Source organism: Bos taurus, chromosome 1, assembly GCF_002263795.3.
Source record: "Bos taurus isolate L1 Dominette 01449 registration number 42190680 breed Hereford chromosome 1, ARS-UCD2.0, whole genome shotgun sequence".
Taxonomy (NCBI): domain Eukaryota; kingdom Metazoa; phylum Chordata; class Mammalia; order Artiodactyla; family Bovidae; genus Bos; species Bos taurus.
The window spans coordinates 59,536,011-59,560,774 of NC_037328.1; the positions used below are offsets into that span (position 1 = coordinate 59,536,011).

Consider the following 24,764-nt stretch of genomic DNA (forward strand, 5'->3'; position numbering starts at 1 on the left):
GGGAAAGAAGCTCAGTTCAGTTCAGTCGCTCAGTCTTGTCCAACTCTTTGCGACCCCATGGACTGCAGCACGCCAGGCCTTCCTGTCCATCACCAACTCCCGGAGTTTACTCAAACTCATGTCCATTGAGTTGGTGATGCCATCCAACCATCTCATCCTCTGTTGTCCCCTTCTCCTCCCGCCTTCAATCCTTCCCAGCATCAGGGTATTTTCAAATGAGTCAGCTCTTCGCATCGGGTGGCCAAAGTTTTGGTGTTTCAGCTTCAACATCAGTCCTTCCAATGAATATTCAGGACTGATTTCCTTTAGGAGGGACTGGTTGGATCTCCTTCAGTCCAAGGGACTCTCAAGAGTCTTCTCCAACACCACAGTTCAAAAGCATCAATTCTTCAGTGCTCAGCCTTCTTCACAGTCCAACTCTCACATCCATACATGATACTGGAAAAACCAAAGCCTTGACTAGACGGATCTTTGTTGACAAAGTAATGTCTCTGCTTTTGAATATGATATCTAAGTTGGTCATAACTTTCCTTGAAAGGAGTAAGCGTCTTTTAATTTCATGGCTGCAATCACCATCTGCAGTGATTTTGGAGCCCCAAAACATAAAGTTAGCCACTGTTTCCACTGTTTCCCCATCTATTTCCCATGAAGTGATGGGACCAGATGCCATGATCTTTGTTTTCTGAATGTTGAGCTTTAAGCCAACTTTTTCACTCTCCTTTCACTTTCATCAAGAGGCTCTTTAGTTCTTCTTCACTTTCTGCCATAAGGGTGGTGTTATCTGCATATCTGAGGTTATCGATATTTTTCCCAGCAATTTTGATTCCAGCTTGTGCTTCATGTAGCCTAGCACTTCTCATGATGTGCTTTGCATGTAAGTTAAAAAAGCAGGGTGACAATAGACAGCGTTGACGTACTCCTTTTCCTGTTTGGAACCAGTCTGTTGTTCCATGTCCAGTTCTAACTGTTGCTTCCTGACCTGCATACAGATTTCTCAGGAGGCAGGTCAGGTGGTCTGGTATTCCTATCTCTTTCAGAATTTTCCACAAGTTTATTGTGATCCACACAGTCAAAGGCTTTGGCATGGTCAATAAAGCAGAAATAAATGTTTTTCTAGAACACTCTTGCTTTTTCGATGATCCAGCAGATATTGTCAATTTGATCTCTGGTTCCTCTGCCTTTTCTAAAACCAGCTTGAAGAAGTTAGGGGGCTGCAATTAGTATCTGAAAAATTACCTGAAGTGGGTGACTGATAGATATGTTTGATTTGCTTTAATCTCTAGAATTTGCTACTACAAAGCCTCATTTTCTCTGCAACAGGAGAATAATAAAAGAAAGTAAATTTTCTAGTTAACTCTTTAAACAATTTTCTTTTAAACATTAAGGTGGAAATCTTTATTTCCAGTTTCTAAAGAAATGATATCATAAAAGTACACTGGCATGAGAAATTCTGAATTCTTAAACTCTGCCTGCCATGTACTATCAATAAAATTTTGGCTAATTATTTAACTTATTCAAGCCTCAGTTCTCCCATCTGTAAAATGGGAACAGAGATACTCTTTTTTTTTTAAAACCATAAATAGCATAGATCAAAATGCTTAGTAAACTAATAAACAACCAGAAAAACAAAAGGTTCATAATAAAAAAGGATGATCGAGATAAAAGTAAGGTATTATGATAATGTCAAAGATAATATGAAAACAAGGTGGTCGTTTATCCTATAAACATGATATGCTTTTGTGACTTTTTTGTGTGTGTTTTCTAATTGTTCAGCTAGGCTTTGAACTGCCGTTTCACTTCTCATTGCTTTCAGTGACTCTGCCTCTAGGAATAAAACTTTCTCTCTGCTTCCTCTTCCACAGTACATTTATATAGTCATTGTGTACTTTTTAATTGCCTCAAATCTGCTGTGAACGATGGTATACAGTAATGAAAAGAGAAAGAAACTCTGAAGTCAGACAGACCTGGTTTGAATCTTGGCTCTCTGTCCTTGTGCACTTCATTTAATATCCCCGAATCTATTCCCTCATTCGTAAAATGAGTTATAAGTAGAGTTATGAGAAAACAAATTGTATCATATCTACATAATGCTTGGTACATAGTATGGATTTTAAAATCAGAGATACTCTGAAGAGCTATCTAATGGGTAAAGTTCTTGGATTTCATGAAATCTCATTTGCCTTCCTAAAAGCATATTTTGCTTATTTCTATGTTTCTTTAATAGAGGTTTTAAGACATTCAACAATGGATATATTACAATACTTTGATCAATAGCTTATTTTTGCATGAAACATTTCACTTTTTTATAAATGCTACCATAGAATCTACTTTTCCATAAGATCTACTCTTTGTTGATATCCTTGACTAATCTTATAATTCCAACAGTTTCTCTATTTCAATTAAGATCTTTTTGTCTTAATTAACTTTTTTCTCTCTTGTAAAATAATATATTCCAATCATAAACTTTCAGGACAGAGACTATATTATCTCTGTTCACAGTGCTCTAAATATTATGTAAAAACTGTACCAGTATTAAGTAGTGATTATGCATGTGAATATTACAGATTCCATGAATTTATCCACTCTGCCTGAACTCATTCCTAGAAGATCACAGAATATTATTATATGGCACTTACATAATCCTTTATCATTTTGCAAACATCCCATAATCATTTAATGGAAGTCCTCAAAACACTAGAATAGGTTGATCTTGTTATTACTGTTGCTGAGAAAAGGAAATAAAGATGAAATGATGAAAACTTGTCAGATATCACATCTCCTACTACCAGGAAAAACAGGATTAGCACTCAGTCTCTTATTCTCTGATCTGCTGATATCCATTGAGCTAGAGTTATCTTAGCATCAGAGGAAGAAATAAATCCATTCATTTCTAAGAATTATAATTTGGAAACGATCTGTTCAGTGTTAAAGAGGAGGTTCTCTTTATTTTCAAAATAAATAAAATGCAAATCCCGGTGATTCTTGGGACTTGGGGGTGGGAAGGGAGACAAGAAAATTGCAATGTAGGGCCAGTGAGCAGGAAGGAGGTAAAAGAGATGGGAAAAAAAAAAAAAACTGATGGTGGGTGAATCCTCAGTCTATCATCACATGGGAGAAGGAGTTAAAAAGCCAGGCCACTGTCTTTTCTCATTGGTTTCCTCCAGAACCTGTGGGAGAGGAAGAAATACTGCTGTGCCTTCGTTTGGGGAGCAGCAGGGCAAGGCAGTGTCTCTGCAGCCAAAAGGATCCCTTTCTGACAGATGTGGGGTTAAGTACTAGAAAATTATTCCCTAAAATCACTATTGTTAGTCAGTCAAAACAAACAAGCAAACAAAAAACAGCTTCAAAGAGAAAACAAGATAGATTAAATAACATACAAAATTTGATGTAACAATCTATTGTTTTTGTGGGTTTAGGGTAGAGAGTAGAAAACACCCTGAGTTGGGATTTAGAAGTCCTGGTTTTAGTTAGAGCAGTTACATAGCTAGCTGTGTGACTTCAAACAAGTGGCTTAAACTCTCTGGGCCTCTGATCCTTCATATTTAAAATGAGGGGGTTGGTTACTAAGTAATGTCTAAGAGTCCTTCTAGAGATCGAAATTTCCCAATTTATAATAGCAATAATTAACATTTTACAGTGCCTTCCCACCTACAAAATGGTTTTCACATACATTATCTACTTTGATTCTTGTGCCAGGTCTGAGGCAGTATTATGAGTATGCCCATTTTAGAGGAGAGATTTAGAAACCACAAATGGCAGAGTTGGCATTGAACAGACATTCCCAAGAAGAAAATACCCCTTCGGTAAAAGAACTAGCTAATGCTAACAAGGATAAGTAATGGCAGATAAGCTAGGCTGTGAGCTCTTGTTTAGGGGGTGCCACAGAATTTCTGGATGCTGCACTGGGGCAATGATAATCTACCCTGTGGAATGTTATCTGATGATGTATTTATCAAAAAAAACTAATAAAAAGAAAATTAAAAAAAGATACAATAATTGTTACTGCACTACACCCTAATGAATTATTGTGTTCAAGGTTCCTACAAAAAAGAAAGTAATATTATACTCGGCTTATGTTTTAATTGATTTATTAATATTTTATCACAGGAATGTAATTTAAGCTCCTCATGATTTAGATCTCATAAACCTTTAGCATTTTGCAAATTCAAATTCCAATTTAAAGCCAGGGCGAGCAATTAACTTTTCTATCATCTTGTCAGGGAAGAAGGTTCGTGTTTAATTTGAGACAAAGTGACAGAAATATATATACGCTGTATGTATTACTCCAATTTAATTTATGAGTCAGCACCATCCACCTTCAAAATGTAGATTTAATAGAAGGGGAGGAAGCAAAGGCCATGCTGTCATGATACGGCTGTGATATCTGCCCTGAATTTCTTATATAAAAAAAAAAGTCCTGCTTTTCGAGATACCAGGCTAGATGGATTGCAGGCCTATTTTCAATTCTTTTGTTTTAAATCCATTTGCTAATTCTTTCCTCATACAGCATACAATCTCATGCAGATCACAGGGAGCTCCTACCCCCCACTTCTACCTCTGCTCCTACTTCATTGCTGGTTTCATGTAGAGCTGCCCCTCTGGATTTACCCTAAACCTAGACAAGTGAGATACATTGTGGGAAATACTGTCTTCAGTTCATTTCTTGTCCCTGTTCTCACGTTTCAAAGCAAAAACCTCCCCAGAACTTTATATTCTAATTTACAGGATATACATGGCAAGTTAAAACCGTGGCACTTTCCAGTGATCCTTTACAGAATATTTAAGGACAGGATCAGAAGAAACGAGCTCAAACCACAGAAGGTAGTCAGGTGAACAGAAGGGAAGTACTTCCCTTTGGTGGTTATTAAAGACTGGAACAGGGCTGCAGAGAGAGGTTAAGGAATTCTTCCTAGCTGTGTTATCCTATAATTCACCAAAGGCGCACAATGCTCTATGCTGATGAGATGAGTTACATGACATCTCCTCCCTGGTTCAATCAAAGGGAAGCAATTTACATCTCAAACCAGTTCTCTCATCAGTGAGACATAAAAACTGCAGAAAAGAGACACAGCAAATGCGCTTATTTATACAGCATCAACTCACTTGCCACTGTTCTTTATTATTTTCCTTCACTGCCTCCTCTCTTGTATGGTGGCCATTTTTAATAGGATGCCTTAAATTCTAAAGTGAGTAAAACACAAGAATAAGAACAATTCAGGGCCAAAAGTAACTAAAGATTTCTCATGATTCTGACAATCACTGGCCCTTGTGGTTCTGGGCCAGTCCCTTTGTTCTATTTAAAAATAAAACCGGGTTCCCTCTGCACAACACAAGAAGGGAATTTGAAGACAGTTAATGGAAAACTCTGGAAGGTAGCCTGGCAAATGTTTATTCACTTCCCAGGCATACAAAGCTGTGCTACATAAGTGAATGCAGTGCATTTGTCAAAGAAAGGCTATGCTGAATGAGTGTGAGGTCTTCATTCATAAAACAAGCTTATTTTACTAATAGTCTCGATTAATCGTACCTTAATTATGTCAGATGTTTTGCACTTACACACGGCAGTGAAAAATCACCAAAAGTGCATTTACTGCACCTGCTTAAATGCAGTCATATCCCTAAAAACTATTCCAGTGAAGGGGAGACAGCTCCTACAGACATGGCTTTTAGGCAGAATATGGGATTATGGCAGAGGGGTTTAAATACAGGAGGTAAAAATGGTAATCATATTCATCAAGTACACAAAGAAGTAAAAACAAGAAGCTCTAGATAATTCTTTTTAGTGGACTCACTAAAATAACAATAACAGCTTGATGAAGAGAACATGATTGTCGAAAGCTTGTCCGTTTTACATTTTCTCTTTACATCGTGCAATAAAAAGGAAGCACCTGCAGTTTCTACTTGTGGGTTTTTTATTTTTTTTTTCTGATGTTAAAAGAAATCATGGGACATCGTATTTGCTCTAGGAACTCCTAGTCTAATCTCAAGCACACTCTCCCTCCTGTAATGATACATTTGAGCTCCCTAGGAATACCTGTGCAGTGCAGAGAGTTTCTACAGCCTACAAAGTACAATCTTTCCTTCACACCCTTTTTCTTCATTCAAACACACCAGCCCTTTTTCATTTTGGACATTCAGCTAAAATTGACTTCTCTGTCATGAACCATTTTAGACAAATTATACCAAAATATGTTGTAATTTCCGTTACTTGGTGGCCACTATTTTACTGACCAACATCATCCCACTGTAGTCTCACTGTAGTGGTGTCCTGACTCTTACCTAAAAAATTCTATTAACTACCCATCGTGGGTACTTAACATGCATTAGAAAGCCATACACTTAATTACATTGGAGGGCTGGTGTGATCTCACATGAAACTTGAGCTATCTTTATTAAAAATAGAAATTGCATTTACTTAATGCTTCTTACGGTAAATCAGTCCATTTTAAACTTTCAAGATTGTATAATGAAACAAAACAACATTTTTTAAAAAAACAGAAAACATCTAAAGATTTTAGTAGAAGTATTTTACATGCCAGGAGAAGCATAATCTCTCTCTTTTCCCTTTGAACTTTCTTTCCTTCCTTTTCTTGCCTTTTTCCCCCTCTCTCCCTTCCATCTCTCTCCTTCCCTTTCCTTTTCTCTAATATGGAGGAGGTGATGGCAAACTTTGAGTAAGGAAATAACATTTTTGTTTCAAAATTCATGTGCTTTCACTACTCCAAACGCTGATTTAAAGGAAGGTTTGTGGTGACTTCTTACAACATTCTCTCTTTTTCCCTTAGAGTCTATAGATAGCCTTTGGGGATCAAGCTATTTCCACACATTCCTATCATGGCCTCCAGTACTACACACTGTGGTTTGTGACATATCCTAACAAAGGTACTTTTACAAAAGGCTACAATAGCTGGTGAAGAACTATTTTTTTTCAATTACTTTTGTAAAGGCACAAAGTAAATGACAGTGGAGTGTGTGCATAAATAAAGTGAAGGTTCAGACTATACTTAACAACGACAGTGTCACTAATAGGCATCATCTCCCCTGCTGTTCTACATATCTAGATTCAAGTCTGAGGCTTTAAACTCTCTTACAGACAAAGTAGGGAGATGGACAAATACGTCTTTCATGTTCCAATACCAAAGACAATATGGGAGAATGATCTCCTTCTACATGTATCTGTCACAATAAACACTCAACACACAAAATTCTGAAGTTATGACAAATTCATATGTTTTACAAAATGGTTTTTCACAGGCCTCTATTGATGAGATAGCAATTCTACGTGCATCAAAAATTGTGGTTTAACTTTTTTATATTCATATACCTTTTAAAGAAAGATTGCTATCATATAAGAAATGTCAGTATTTTCAGATCAGAGATTTCCAGAAGAACAGATTACAACATTACAACAGACACTCCTCATACTCATGCATCTAATAAGATCAGTTAAACCAGTGGGTAGGAGGTGCCTACAGGTGATTGTGAGGGCAGGTACTTTCCAAGTGGAGAAGGCTGAAAATAAAGTCACACCTACAGTGCTGTGCTTTCATCTTTCTCTTGCCCTCCCAGTCACCCTGCATCTCTCGCTGATGTGCTTTAACTGTCTTGTGGCATTCCTCTTCAAGCACTCTAGAAAACGTACAGTCTTATGAAAGTCGATTCAGTCCTGTATCACCGACTGCAGGCATTTGGTTCTTTAATGGTTTTACTGAAATCAAAAGTATCATGAATACACCTTAAAATTTAAGTCTGGGAATCATATTTTAAGGATGCCTTAAAGTCTTTTAGACCTACAGGTTGTATAGGGCAAACATGTATACATCATATGGGCCAGTCTCTACCTGGCTCTCCAAGATTTTGAAGACTGTCAAAGTTCATAAAGCATTCTTTTCTTTTCCTTGGCATCCACTGGACTAAGTCTTACCTCAGAGCCTGAGGACATTTTTTTAACTATGCCTGGAGTGTTCTTCCTCTAGAGTTTGGCTTGTTCGCTCTCCTCCTTTATTCTTTTCTCTACTCAAATACCATCATTTCAGGAGACCTACACCAACAATCATATTAAAACAGCTTCTCACTTTCATCCTACCTTAGCTTGATTTGCTTTTTTCATAAAAGATGCTTGCTCCTTGGAATAAAAGTTATGACAAACCTAGGCAGCATATTAAAAGCAGAGACATTACTTTGCCAACAAAGGTCCGTATTATCAAAGCTATGATCTTTCCAGTGGTCATGTATAGATGTGAGAGTTGGATCATTAAGAAAGCTGAGTACCAAAGAATTGATGCTTTTGAACTCTAGTGTTGGAGAAGACTCTTGAGAGTCCCTTGGACTGCAAGGACATCAAACCAGTCAATTGTAAAGGAAATCAGTCCGAATATTCATTGGAAGGACTGATGCTGAAGCTGAAGCTCCAATACTTTGGCCACCTGATGTGAAGAACTAAATCATTAGAAAAGACCCTGATGCTAGGAAAGATTAAAGGCAGGAAAAGAAGGGGACAACAGAGGATGAGATGGTTGGATGGCATCACCAACTCAACGGACATGAATTTGAGCAAGTTCCGGGAGATGGTGAAGGACAGAGAAGCCTGGAGGGCTGCAGTCCATGGGGTCACAAAGAATCAGACACAACTGAACAACAAGAAATTTCTTCCTTAAATTATATAATTACTTGCTTATTATCTGTCTTCCTCAATAAAATATGAGCTTTGTGACTCAAAGACTTTCATCTTACTCCCCATCACTTAGCATCACTAGTGACTGGAACTGTGTCTAACACATGGTAGCTGTTCACTATATATTTCTCAAAAAAGAAAACTTATGGCTAAGATACTGTCTCTTAAATTTCACAATTTAGTTTCCATCTTCTGCTGAGAAGAGAAGGTATCATACAGTGGCCTTTCACACTTTAGACAAGGAGGAAGTCAACGTGGAAGAATCCTACTCTAGGAAGAGTGTGTTCAGACATGGCTTGAAATCACAGCCTCTTGCTGTGCAGCGTTTATTTATCGTCTGCCATTTTAGCTAGACCACTGAACTGATGGAATTAACCAAGGACCTGGCAGGTCACAAGCACACAAACACCCCCACCACCACCAAAAAAAAAGCAAACAGAACCTCCTCAAATCCTCCTTACTCTTGGAATTGGAGTACTTGCTACTTTACTCCATGCCAACAACAGCTAAAGAGGAGAGGCATAAATCAGGAGAATGTTGAAAGCTATTTCACTGAACCTGCCACCTATCACTCATGTAAGAAAAGGAAATAATCCATCTATCCAGACTGGTGGGTCATGACGTTCTAAGTGTCATTTATTTATCTGAAACTAGGGATTCCTTAGGAGAAGGCAATGGCACCCCACTCCAGTGTTCTTGCCTGGTGAATCCCAGGGACAGGGGAGCCTGGTGGACTGCCATCTATGGGGTTGCACCGAGTCAGACACGACTGAAGCGACTTAGCAGCACCAGCAGCAGCAGCAGGGATTCCTTAAAAATATTTTATATCACATAATAATGAAATGACATGATCTTTGTTTTTCCTTCAGATAAACATCAAACATTTGCTTTAAGATGGCATACAACTTTTAAAATACAAACACCAATTAAATGAGGTATTTTTTAATTAGAGAAAAAATGTCTATCATAATTTTAGTGGCAATAATAGTTCTGTACATTTCTCTTAGCAGTTTTAACCTCAGATTTCTAAGCACTATGCAAACATTAATTTACTAAGTTCTGCTGTATTCTCCATGTGAATTAGAATTTTATAATTCCTTTATTATTTTCAGATGAGAATCACACAGACAGGTCCATGACTTGCCAAGATCATATAGCAAGGACATTAAAGAAAAAAAGAGCAGGATCTTTCTGTTTTGAAAGTGGGTGCTCAGGGAAGAGTAAAGAGATACGATAAAAACAAACAAACAAACAAACAAACACCTAAAATAGCACCTGGTTTTTCTTATCCAGTACTCTCATTCAAATTTGTTTGGGGAAGGAAAATAAACTAATAGTTCAGTTCAGAGGCAAGGACTCTGGATAAACATCCCTGAAACTAGTAGGGTGAATCTTTAAGAATAGTAGTTAGCTATTACTATGTGCCTGGCACTGTCCGAAGAACTAGTGGAAACAGGGAAATGTGCCTTTTCCCCATGGTATGCCCCAAGTCTAGAACTGTGACTGGGCCAGCGTGAATGCTCAATCAGTACTCGTTGCTATACATGTATAAATGAGAGAAGCATTCTTGGTTCCAAATGACTAAACTGTGTGAATTTTTAAACACAACCTGTTTGTAAGTTAGAAGCAGCCTATATAAATGTTTGCTCTTAAAAGTGGAGGAGAAAGGAAGACATTTGATATGATCTGATGTGTAACTAAATCTAGGATAGCAGCGAGCCTCTTTACAATAGAATCCATTGATTTAACAAATATTTATTGAACACACACTATATTTCAGGTATTATAAGGGGTTCTAGGAATAAATACAATGTCTTTTTGTTATGGAGCTTAAATTATTGTTTATGTATCTGAGAGGAGGGTATCTTTGTATTTATGCAATTATGAGGCAAGAAGTTTAATAAACAAGTAATTCTGTTTGTTTAGATTTACCATTTTATCATCCTAATTTGCCACTGCTTTGACAGTTGAGTCTCTTCCTGGGCATCTATGAGGAAACTATAAAGAAATGTACGTGTACTGATTATTTAAATTATATATCCATAAATTTGATGGTTAATTGACAATTACTTAGACAATGTGATCAATGTCTAAAGTTTAATTTAGGCATCAGAGTGAGTTCTGAAAGGTCTGAGTTATCTATTTTAGTTACTCATACTGTCAATTCTCTCAATTCCACCTATACAAATACACTCTAGAGCTTCCATTTGGACTGCATAAAATTGCATTTCAGTCAAAAGAAATTTAGAAGTGCACAAAATATTAAAAGATAAAAAGGCCTCACAAACTCCCTGTAAAGGCTGGCAATCTTCTCTACGGTCACCTTTGGGTGCCATCTCTTTTTTCACTGTGTACACAGACTCTCTCAGAACATGACTGACCCAAGTATGGCTTATTGATAAGTAAGCATAGCTGCATTCATTTCACTCTGATAATCCATTAGAGTTGTTCAATTTTAAAAAACAATCTCATTTCTTTTGCCTTCATTTTTAGGACAAAATATCAAGCCTTTGCAAATATTTCTGCTTATAAACTGAAATTCTTCAAGTTTGCTACGGAAGCTTCACTCTGTAAGTAAATCAACGAGATACAAGGAAATCTAAGTTTGATGTTTAATGGTGCTCAGATGGTAAAGAATCTGCCTGCAATGTGGGAGACCCAGGTTCAATTCCTGGGTCGAGAAGATCCCCTGGAGAAGGGAATGGCAACCCACTCCAGTATCCTTGCCTAGAGAATTTCACGGATAGAGGAGCCTGGTGGGCCACAGTTCATGGACAGAGGAGCCTGGGTGGCTATAGGCCATGGGGTTGCAAAGAGTTGGACATGACTGAGCAAATAATAAGTGCTAGCAGCCCACTTAAGGTTATTTCTCCTCCAAAAATTAAACTGAAGTACATATTTTGGCTGGGAGTTCAGCAATGCCAGGGAAACACTCTAAAAATCTGTTGGCAAAGGAAGAAAATAAAAAATATGGTATTGAGGTATCTGATTTTTAGTGTATTGAATTCAAGAACTAGATTCAAGTGACAGATACGCTTTAACCTTCTGGCTCTGTGCATTTGAAAAACTGAAATTTGATATCTAACAATCACCCTTATATTCAGAATTACTCAACATTCCTTTTCTGTTTATACACCTCATTCAGTGACATGACAGCCCCAGGCATTCTACCAATCTCCTTGTACATGTCCATTGACATTGTCTCTATCAAATTTGATTCAATAAAATTAAATGGAATTAAATAAAATGGTCTTTTTGAACCTCAGTATTTCTCATCTCTTATTATATTGTATTTCTTATCATTTCTTATTTATTTAGCTGAGGCAAAAAGGTTTCCAGACTCAATTATACTTTTCCTCCTGGTTTTCTATTTCTTAAGTATTTTTTCTCTGAGAAAGGTTGTTCATGTCAATTGCCAAAAGGAAAAACAGAAAGAAAGAGAGAATCCTTAAATAACTGTATGAAAATAAAATGAATATAATAATAAAGTAACTGCTATTGTATATCAGAGACAACATTTCCATCTGATGTTTCATAAAATTTTCATCTGATTCTAATACTTTTCACATAATAACAAACACAAGTATGGCCTACTTTGAGAAGATTCTAAATTGCAGATGGTGTATGGGTGGTAGGTAACAGGGAGAAACTGGGTAAGGAAGACAGATTTCTAGCTTTGGCTTCAAGAGTTAAATTTTAAAAGGAATTAAGTAGTAAGTGTTGAAGATGATATGCGATTGGCTTACAATTTTCCCATCACTTTTAGACATGAGGGTAACCGTAAATTTCCTCCCTTCATTTCCACACTCCCTTCAGCCTGCACATGGATTCTATGCTTCCCCCTCAAACCTGCTCTTAATGTTAATTTTAAGCTGATTTCATGTGTTTATAAACATTTTGAGGGGGATTAAGAAGCTCCAAAACTTTGGCCACCTCATGCGAAGAATTGACTCATTGGAAAAGACTCTGCTGCTGGGAGGGATTGGGGCCAGGAGGAGAAGGGGACGACAGAGGACGAAATGGTTGGATGGAACCACCGACTCGATGGATGTGAATTTGAGTGAACTCCGGGAGATGGTGATGGACAGGGAGGCCTGGCGTGCTGCAATTCATGGGGTCGCAAAGAGTCGGACACGACTGAGCGACTGAACTGAACTGAACTGAAGACACAATTGGTCTTACCGGGTGGCTCAGTATTAAAGAATCTGCCTGTGATGCAAAAGATGCAGGAGATGCTGTGGGTTTGATCCCTGGGTCAGGAAGATCCCCTGGAGAAAGGAAAGGATACCCACTCCAGTATTCTTGCCCTGGAAAATCCCATGGAGAGAAGAGCCTGGTGGGTTACAGTGCTGCACAGAGTCGGAAACAACTGGAGCGACTGAGCACAAGACACACAGTATGATTTTTCTCTGGAATTCTCTTTCTGTAAGCAACAGCAAGATGACAGTCAAATACTCATTAATCTCCTGGGAAAAAAATCAGTAAGTTTCTTGTATCCTTCATTTAGGATTGGTGTTTATTACAAATCATGCTGAAAGACCTCACACACAGCAAATTGAAGTATGTGGCATGTAATCCATCACACAGAATGATCAAGGAGTGAGTCAACACTTCTAGGGCTTCTACACCCCTCAACTATGGGCATTTCCATGGTGCGCATTTCCATGGTGTTCAGACATTCAAACAAACACATTTGTCTAAAAACAAATACATATGTAGGAAAACAGTTCTCCAGGGCTCTCGCCTTTTCAGCTGCTCTTGGTTGACAGATGAAAAGTCAGATACAACATCTTGAAATTCTAAGTCTTCTTGTCTTGAAACAGAAATATTTGTCCCAAATAGTGAGACGTTCATAGCTTCTATTAAATGGACGAAAGAGTCACAAAAAGAGGCCCTTGGGTTTTCATCCTGTAATGGTCTCCTCCTTGATTTCCCTCTGACTCACACCCACTGGTTTCAACTTCATTTTGAGGATACATAAAATTATTCTGAAAGAAATCATCATTTTCACTCTCTCAAAAGAGTTTCCTAAGAAATTTGCTTCAAAACAAGGTAATCTGTAACACTAAGAATACACCAGTATCTTTCAATACTTCTTTAGAGTTTATAAATCTTACCTATTCAGGGATCAACTGATAAAATTTGAGGGCAACTGAAGAAATCTCTCCACCATCTTCCTGTGCCTGAAATTCTATCACGTGAAATTCATAGAGAAAGGCAGAAATCATTTGATTCTATGTTACTCTGAGAAGGGTACCATTTTATTTTTATTTTAGAGATGAAGAAACCAAGGTACAGAGAAGTTAAGTAACTTGCCTAAAGTTTTTTGGTAACTCAAAGGGCCAGGATTTGAATCCATTGGTGTCTGATACCATGGCCTTAGCCATTATATTATACCAATTCTCTGTGAAGTAGAGATTAGTAGAGAGGAATGGTTAAATGCATGATTTTGGAGTCAGACAGTATAAGCTCAAATCCTAATTTAACCACTTACTGGCTGTTTGAGCTTGGTCATGGATCTTAACCTCTACAAGCCTTTATTTCTTTGTGTGTATCAAATGTAGCTAGCTTTCACTAAGTAGTAAAGCTATGTCCTAGTCATCAAAGCAAAGTGTTTTACATCTATTATCTCATTTAATCCTCACAATATCTCAACAAGGTATGAAGTATTATCATCCCCAAACTAGAGATGAGGAAATTGAGGTTAAGTAACTTGCCTACTGTTCTACTGTAAGTGGTGGAATCAGAATTTGACAAGGATAACCTCACTCAAGCTTACCTGGTGGCTCAGATGGTTAAGCGTCTGCCCGAAATGCAGCTGACCCGGTTCGATCCCTGGGTCGGGAAGATCCCGTGGAGAAGGAAATGGCAACCCACTCCAGTACTCTTGCCTGGAAAATTCCATGGACTGAGGAGCCTGGTAGGCTGCAGTCCATGAGGTCGCAAAGAGTCGGATACGACTGAGCGACTTCACTTTCACTTCCACTTTAACCTCATTCCAGAAACCAAGATGTTTAACCATTAAATCTGATGAAAATAATAAACAGCGTTTACCTCATCAAGCTTTGGACTGTATTTTGGTCAGGACTAAATGGGGCTTCCTGGTGGATCAGATAGCAAAGAATTTGCCTGCATTGTGGAAGGCCAGAGATTGATCCCAGAGTTGAGAAGATCCCCTTAAGAAGGGAATGGATACCCACTCCAGTATTCTTGCCTGGAGAGTTCCATGGACAGAGGAGCCTGAGGGACTACAGTCCATGTGGTTGCAAAGAAGCAGACACAAATGAGCAACTAACACATACACACACACACACACATACACACCACACACACAAATGAAGTAAAGAACGTGTGATGGTTACTATGTCAGCTTTACTGGGACACCAGTGCAGATATTTGTCAAATATTTTCTAGGTATGTCAGTTCAGTTCAGTCATTCAGTCACGTCCAACTATTTGTAACCCCGTGGAATGCAGCACGCCAGCCTTATAAGTCCATCACCAACTCCCGGAAGTCGCTCAAACTCATGTCCATCTAGCCAGTGATGCCATCCAACCATCTCATTCTCTGTAATCCCCTTCTCCTCCTGCCTTCAATCTTTCCCAGCGTCAAGTTCTTTTCCAATGAGTCAGTCCTTCCCATCAGGTGGCCAAAGTATTGGAGTTTCAGCTTCAGCATGAGCCTTTCCAATGAATATTCAGGACTGATTTCCTTGAGCACTGACTGGTTTAATCTTCTTGCAGTCCAAGGGACTCTAAAGAGTCTTTTCCAACACCACAGTTAAAAAGCATCAATTCTCCTGCCATCAGCTTTCTTTATAGTCCAACTCTCACATCCATACATGAGTACTGGAAAAACCATAGGTTTGAAAATACAGACTTTGTTGGCAAAGTAATGTCTCTGCTTTTTAATATGCCGTCTAGGTTGGTCATAACTTTTCTTTCAAGGAGCAAGCGTTTTTTAATTTCATGGCTGCAGTCACCAACTGCAGTGATTTTGGAGCCCAAGAAAATAAACTCTGTCACTGTTTTCATTGTTTCCCCATATATTTGCCATGAAGTCATGGGACTGAATGCCACGATATTAGTTTTTTGAATGTTGAGTTTTAAGACAGCTTTTTCACTCTCCTCTTTCACTTTCATCAAGAGGCTCTTTAGTTTCTCTTCATGTTCTGCCATAAGGGTGGTATTATCTGCATATCTGAGGTTATTGATATTTCTCCCGCAATCTTGATTCCAGCTTGTGCTTCACCCAGCCTGGCATTTCACATGATGTACTCTGCCAAAGAATTGATGCTTTTGAACTGTGGTGTTGGAGAAGACTCTTGAGAGTCCCTTAGAGCAAGGAGATCCAACCAGTCTATTCTAAAGGAGATCAGTCCTGGGTGTTCTTTGGAAGGAATGATGCTAAAGCTGAAACTCCAGTACTTTGGCCACCTCATGCGAAGAGTTGACTCATTGGAAAAGACTGTGATACTGGGAGGGACTGGGGGCAGGAGGAGAAGGGGACGACAGAGGATGAAATGGCTGGATGGCATCACCGACTCAATGGATGTGAGTTTGAGTGAACTCTGGGAGTTAGTGATGGACAGGGAGGCCTGGTGTGCTGCAATTCATGGGGTCGCAAAGAGTCGGACACGACTGAGCAACTGAACTGAACTGAACTCTGCATACAAGTTAAATAAGCAGAGTAACAATATACATCCTTGACATACTCCTTTCTCAATCTGGAAGACATCTGTTGTTCCATGCCCAGTTCTAACTGTTGCTTCTTGACCTGCATACAGATTTCTCAAGAAGGTGGCAAGGTGGTCTGGTATCTCTTTAAGTAAGAATTTTCCACAGTTTGTTGTGATCCACACAGTCAAAGGCTTTGGCATAGTCAATGAAGCAGAAGTAGATGTTTTTCTGAAACTCTCTTGCTTTTTCTATGATCCAATGGATGTTGGCAATTTGATTTCTGGTTCCTCAGCCTTCCAGCTTGAACATCTGGAAGTTCACGGTTCAGGTACTGTTGAAACCTCACTTGAAGAATTTTGAGAATTACTTTGCAAGCGTGTGAGATGAGCACAATTGTGCAGTAGTTTGAACATTCTTTGGCACTGCCCTTCTTTGTGATTGGAATGAAAACTGACCTTTTCCAGTCCTGTGGCCACTGCTGAGTTTTCCAAATTAGCTGGCATATTGACTGCATATTTTACAGAGTAATCTTTTAGGATTTGAAATAGCTCAACTGGAATTCCATCACCTCCACTAGCTTTGTTCATAGTGATGCTTTCTAAGGCCCACTTGACTTCACATTCTAGGATGTATGACTTTAGGTGAGTGGTCATATCATCGTGGTTATCTCAGTCATGAGGATTTTTTTTTATAGTTCTTCTATGTATTCTTGCTACCTCTTCTTAATATCTTCTGCTTTTGTTAGGTCCACACCATTTCTGTCCTTTATTGTGCCCATATTTGCATGAAATGTTCCCTTTGTATCTCTAATTTTCTTGAAGAGATCTCTAGTCTTTCCCATTCTATTGTTTTCCTCTATTTCTTTGCATTGATCACTGAGGAAGGCTTTCTTATCTCTCCCTGCTATTCTTTGGAACTCTGAGTCAAATGGGTATCTTGTTCCTTTTCTCTTCTGCCTTTAGCTTCTCTTCTTTTCTCAGCTATTTGTAAGGCCACCTCAGACAACCATTTTGCCTTTTACATTTCTTTTTCTTGGGGATGGTCTTGATTATTGCCTCCTGGATGATGTCACGAACCTCCATCCATAGTTCTTCAGGTACTCTACCGGATCTAATCCCTTGAATCTATTTGTCACTTCCACTATATAATCATAAGGGCTTTGATTTAGGTCATACCTGAATGATCTAGTGGTTTTCCCTACTTTCTTCAATTTCAATCTGAATTTGGCAATAAGGAGTTCATGATCTGAGCCACAGTCAGCTCCTGGTCTTGTTTTTGCTGTCTGTATAGAGCTTCTCCATCTTTGGCTGCAAAGAATATAATCACCGTATTGACCATGTGGTGATGTCCATGTGTAGAGTCTTCTCTTGTGTTATTGGAAGAGGGTGTTTGCTATGATCAGTGCGTTCTCTTGGCAAAACTCTGTTAGTCTTTGTCCTGCTTCATTTTGTACTCCAACGCCAATTTTGCCTGTTACTCCAGATATCTCCTGACTTTCTACTTTTGCATTTCAATCCCCAATAATGAAAAGCACATCCTTGGGGTGTGTTAGTTCTAGAAGGTCTTGTAGGTCTTCATAGAGCCATTCAACCTCAGCTTCTTTAGCATTACTGGTTGGGGCATAGACTTAGATTATTGTGATACTGAATATTTTGCCTTGGAAACAAACAGATCATTCTGTCATTTTTGAGATTATACCCAAATACTGCATTACAGACTTTTTTGTTGACTATGAGGGCTACTCAATTTCTTCTAAGGTATTCTTGCCCACAGTAGTAGATATAATGGTCATCTGAGTTAAATTCACCCATTCCTGTCCATTTTAGTTCACTGATTCCTAAAATGTCGATGTTCACTCTTGCCATCTCCTGTCTGACCACTTCTAATTTACTTTGATTCATGAACCTAACATTCCAGGTTCCTATGCACTATTGTTCTTAACAACATTGGACTTACTTCCATCAGCAGTCACATCCACAACTGGATGTTGTTTTTGCTTTGGTTCTGTCTCCTCATTCTTTCTGGAGTTATTTCTCCACTCTTCTCCAATAGCATATTGGGCACCTACCGGCCTGGCAAGTTCATCTTTCAGTGTCATATTTTTTTTTTCTTTTCATACTGTTCATGGGGTTTTCAAGGCAAGAATACTGACATGCTAGGTATATCTGTGAGGGTATTTTTTGATGATATTAACATTAGAATCTATAGACTGAGTAAAACAAATTAATCTTCCTGTAAAAACAGATTAATCTCCCTATTAGGAGTGGCCCCATCCAATCAGTTGAAAGCCTATAGTAACAGGGAATTCCTCCTGCCTGCCTATATTTGAGCTGGCATATTAGTTTTTTTCCTGCCTTTGGACTTGAACTGAGACATTGGCTCTTCCTGAGCTCAACCTACCAGTCTTTTGATTAGAACTATACCATCAGCTCTCCTAGTTCTCAACCTTGAAACTATACTCCAACCACATCATCAGTTCTCTTAGGTCTCCAGCTTGACAATTTCAGATCTTGGGACTTGTCAGCTGTAATAACTGTATGAACTAATCCCTTGTAATAAATGTGTGTGTGTGTGTAAAGATACAGTTAGTTGGATGCATATAGAGATCTATCTTGGAGAAGGCAATGGCACCCTACTCCAGTACTCTTGCCTGGAAAATCCCATGGATGGAGGAGCCTGGTAAGCTGCAGTCCAAGGGGTCACTACAAGTTGGACACGACTGAGCGACTTCACTTTCACTCTTCACTTCCATGCATTGGAGAAGGAAATGGCAACCCACTCCAGTGTTCTTGCCTGGAAAATCCTAGGGACAGGGGAGCCTGGTGGGCTGCTATCTATGGGGTCGCACAGAGTCAGACACGACTGAAGCAACTTAGCAGCAGTAGCAGCAGAGATCTATCTGTCTATCTATACATCCTGTTGGGTTTTTTCTTCTGGAGAACTCTAACAAATACCTGTAAAGTACCTGAAATAGTCATAAAGAAATGGTCAATAATTGCTTTTTAAATTGCTATCCTAAGAAAAGCCAACAGAAAAGAAATTACAGGATGGCAAAGTCTCCTTCAATAATGAAAGTAGATAAATCTAGAGGAGAATAAGTAATTTGTAGGCAATAGGTTCTTAAGAAAGGAGAGGGAAATTAAAAAAAAAAATCTCCAGCTAAGTCAGATGATTAGTTTCTTTATGTAAAATAAAAGATGGTAGAAAAACTGAACATCAAGAATAAAAGCTACTCTAATCCTCCCCTATATTGACCTTAAAGGAACTTTGGTTCTTTAACATGAAGGTAAAACTTGGTGAGAAAACAGATGTGACCTTCCCATTTGAGAGGTAAGAGATAATAGGGAAGGGAGAGAATTAACAGAAAAAGTCAGGTATATTTAATGCCCGACCTACTGCATACTAATTCAGCCAATTCAATTTCTATATATGCATTTTGTTCCCAGCTATAAACTATGATGAATATAGAAAATAAAAAAAGACTTCCCCATGGAACAGGTTAGGTCTCCAAGATTTTTCAGCTAAAAACATCCTGGAGATGGCATATTCAAGTTTCCTAATACATGTGATTGACACTGATATCCTTGAAAAACTGCTTCGATTACCCCCACCACTGTGGTCTTCACCCATGAACACCCCTCCTGGACAAATCTCTTTCTGAATATATTATTTAGTTCGGGTTAGCCAGTATCTTGACTTCAATGAGTTCATATCAGAAGGAAAGAAAGGAGCTCTCCTCTGGGTTTCAGTGAACATGTGTTACTCCCATCATCTGAGCTAAAAATCAAGGAAGCTGCAACAGCTGGGAAGGAAGGAAAAGCAAATTTGATTTTTAAAGAAAATAGAAAATAAAAGCAATTCTTCCAATTCCAATGTGTGGCATCTATGCTGATTTTTCTCAAGGAAAAGTGCTTATTGCTGCCAAAAATCCCCAGGGTAACCACAGCTGACACTCTTCTCAGCATTAGAGCACTTGGCAACTGGTGATATGGCCTGCTCCTTTCCCAAGCAGATGAGAAGCCAGGCACTTCCTAAATAAAACCAACACAGCTTTTCTTGACTCTTCAGCTGCTTGCATGTCTCATGAGCATAGCATTTTGTCCTGTGCAATGAAAGTTCATGGAGCAAACCTATTTCACCCACAGAATCAAAATCAGTATAATGAATTCTTTATGTTCTTCAGGCTGCATTGATAGAAGAACCTACCTTTATTGCACACTCAAATGCTGCTGCTGCTATACATATTGTAATTGTACAAAGGACTGAGAAATACTGTCAGTAAACAGAAATAAGCCCTGCTAAAGAATGTCTAAGTATGCAAAAGGATGCAAATATAGGCCCTCTACCATACACAGGATCTTTGTTTATACCAATTGCACATGACCAATGGAAGAGGACATTCAAAACACTGTAATAAGCAAATTCCCATCTTGCATTAGCTTATATCAATAGAATTCTTCCAAGTATCTTTCATAATAAAATGTGTTTAGATTGATTATTTTTCATTCTTATCAGAGGAAAAAATCATCTGATTGAAGGTGTTCTTCTTAAGTGAAAGCAGGAAGCCAACTTCAAGGGCCACCATTTTCATAACAAATGCCTCCATTTATATTTGTATTAAAAAGTCTACTTCTCTATCTAAGCTCTATGTAAGTATTTCTACTTATCTCACAATGATCTACATGTGTGAAATTTCATGAGTGTTATTACCAATATTTACTTCTGATGGCCACAGTTTTTTTCATCTTTGTGTAGCCATATGCTTAATGTTGCATAGTCCAGTGGGACTTCCTTTTCTAAAAACACAAAAATCAAATGGAAATTTATGAAACTGTATTCTTTTTTAATGTGAAAAGTAAAAACAAAAGAATGGTTATAAAATAAACATTGGATAATGTATAAAATCTACCTTACAAAAAGTGTGTTATTTACATCAGGAAGTCTTCATTTATCCCTTGAAATCCCAGCCCTGGGAGGCACCAAGTTCCTAGATACACTAACCGAAGCACATCCACATATGTCAGTGGTTAATCTTACAGAGAACAATGTTGTGACTCAACAATTACCCTGGTTGAACAGCATTTAATTCCTAAATAATAATGACTAATAGTGTTTTATTGGATAATGGTTAATTGCTAACACATTTCTTATAGGCATTTTGAAAAATTGTCTATCTAATCTTCCAAAATTTATTCCAAAAATGCCTAAAATGCAGAGTTCCATCCTTTGAAACTAAACACAAATTTGTTTTGACTAATATAAAATTGCTTTGCAAATCTGACCCCTAACAAGTATAAACACATGAATTAAGTTCAGCATGCAGGTGGCAGGTACTAGAAATTAGGTCATATCAAGGGACTGCTATCTAGTATGACTCATGTACTGGTTGGCCATCATCCCTTCACTTCTATACTTTAATGGGCTTAAACTCAACATCAAGAACAACTGATGAAGAGAGCTTAAATCACCAAAGAAGTCTATTTGTGAAACACTGGCACAATTCTGAGCCTTACTTCCTCACTGTGTTGTGTTTGTAATGGAAGTGGCAATGTGGAAACAAAGCTGTGATCCAGGTTATACTTAGATTAGACCCAAAGAAATAGTAGCCACACATAAAAAGCATACTAACAATGATTTCAACTTTTGTTCTGTTTCTCAAGAAAAACACCAAAAAGAGAAAGAAAAGAATCCCTTTTCTGTCTTGACTACATTGGAAATGGATCGCACCTGGGTTCAGAATCTCTATTCTTCCTCTCCCTCCCAGCTCAGATCTCTCTCCAACTCATCTATCCCCCACAAGCATTTCCCACCCCCCCACCCTGTTTATTTTCCTTTCCATCTATACTTTTCCCTCTTACTTTAGTGAAATTCTGGCACTTTAATAAAGAACTCTCCACCCTTCCCCCACCCATAGTCACTTTTCCAGTAGTGAAAGTGTTAGTGCAAGGGATTCTCCAGGCAAGAATACTGGAATGGGTAGTTATTCCTTTCTCCAGGGGATCTTCCCAAACCAGGGATCGAACCTAGGTCTCCCACATTGCAGGCAGATTCTTTACCATCTGAGCTACCAAGTGATATTGATGAATATATGGTAAGGAAAAGATGAAGTACATTGTTTAAGGTCATAATATAGCAAGGGTGGAGTAGGGCTTCCACTCAGATTTGGACCTTCTTTTTGAGATTATCCTTTTTCCTGTATATATTGGTTGCTAAACGTTATCATTTCTTTTTTCACACAAACATTTAATGTCTATATTCTTGTGAAGAAATGTTCTCTTTACCACCAATATTCATTTATTTTTGAAAGCTAGGATTATTCATACAAGACTCTAATCAACTCACAGATCCTTCATGATATGCTTCTAATCTACCTTTCTAGTCTTCCCTTGTGTCACCTGATCCCCTGCATTCTAGCTGCCAATCAACTTTTTGTACCCATGAGATTTTATCTCTGCCTAGAATTCATTTTATCTTCTCTTTTTCCACAAAGAAAGAAATAAGTACTTTTTTTAAAGGTCAAATTCAAACATCATTTGTTCCAGGAAGCCTTTCCAATATTTGTTCCATGAAGCTTTCAACATCTCCACTTCCACAACATTTTCATCATATATATGATCCCCAGTAGATCATATATGCTACTGTTTTAGAACTGTTGTCCCTTGCTAGGTTGTAGAATTCTTATTGGCAGAGCACATTCTAAACACAGGGAATATACTTGCTTTTGGCTTCAAGAAATTTCCAGTATAGTTAGGGGGTCAAAAGTGTAAACAACTCCAGTCAAATTCTGACACAGACAAAATATTTCTACATAATTGGTTTGAATTATTCCCTAGTGACTCAGTGGTAAAGAATCTTGCCTGCCAATGCAGGAGGCATGAGTTCGATCCCTAGGTCAGGAAGATTCCCTGGAGAAGGAAATGACAACCCACTCAGTATTCTTGCCTGGGAAATCCCATGGACAGAGGAGCCTGGCAGGCTACAGTCCCTGGGGTTAGAAAAGAACACAGCTTAACAACTAACAACAAAGCAACAAGATAATTGTATACATTTTTGTCATAGTCAAGGCTATGTTACATACAGCGAACATAACTACCCCCAAATTGACATGGTATAAGCAGGGAAGTGGTCAAAGTACATAAAAAGGAGAACAAAGAGAAATCAACTATAAAAATGTAATGAGGGAAAAATATTGAGCTAATTGAAGTACGGGCTTAATGCAGGAAAAAGCAGCTTGGGGAAAGGAAGTTGAATTAGTTCGGGATATTCTTGGTAGCAAGAGCCAGAAAGACTACAGTGGCCATAAATGAGAAAGGGACTGACTATGGAGCAAAGCTATCCTCCAGTGTACCCCTGGGCATTGAGTTCAGTGATTTATATTGTTTACTTGAACTAATACAGTCACCCTGTGAGGTGGGATCTGTGAAGGAACAGAGGCTCAAAGCAGTTACGACTTCTCAGCTAATAACTGGAAGAGCCAGGATTCAAACTCAGAACTGATTCCAAAGTCCACCCTTTATATATTCAATATTAGTTTACATCCAAGGAGACTGTGTCCACAGAATCAGCCAAAAATTACTTCATTTCCTCAAAGACCAAAGCCTAACAAAAATTTCTATTATTGTAAGGCTCTTAATATGATGATAATGTACACTTATATATTTAAATAGCTAATACATTTATAGTATACTCAGCTAATACACTTTCATATAGCACATTGAGATGGAAATACCTTGAAAATCTTGTAGCCCAACATCTTATTTTGTAAATATTGAAGATACTAAGACAAACTAGTTGAATTACATAGATTACTAAGGAGAGAAGTTCTGAGAAGAAATGAAGAGCAAACTCTTTGCTCCTAAGGCTGAAGACTGTGAGAAAAATACCATCTCATCTTGTGTAAGTGAATTCTATCATGTCAGCTATCTTGTCACTTTTTGGCTAATTGTATTTCCATTATCTGGGACATAAATGGTACTGTTATTAACACACAGTTACTAGTACACACTTTATAAGAGGAAGTGCCCAAATAATATTTGATTAATGAAGTGAGGAATGGGTCTGTGGATTAGAGTATATATGATGAAGGTGCAAGTGTACAATTAATCAAGAGATTGTCCATATTAGATGGTACTAAATTAATTTTAAGTGCCATTTGGATCACATCATTTTCTCCTTGACACAGTGACATTTTAAATGCCTTACATAGCAACGTTTTTGGGTTCAAATACCTTTATCAGGAATCAAGAGTTTAGTATACCACCAATACATGGAATTTACAAGGTGTCCTTGTATAGAACCATTAAGAAATCTTTTTAAATTTGTCAAGAAATAACTCAATAGATTTTGATAAAGTGGTAATATGAACATTTCATCCTTATCTTAGACTCAGGGGGTTGGGAAATACAGAAGTG

General features: G+C 38.2%; 1 protein-coding gene across 20 annotated transcripts in view; it reads right to left on the bottom strand.

The window, feature by feature from the left end:
- ZBTB20 (zinc finger and BTB domain containing 20) overlaps positions 1–24,764 on the bottom strand; it is an 862,801-nt gene that overhangs the window by 584,085 nt on the left and 253,952 nt on the right. The window lies entirely within an intron of this gene.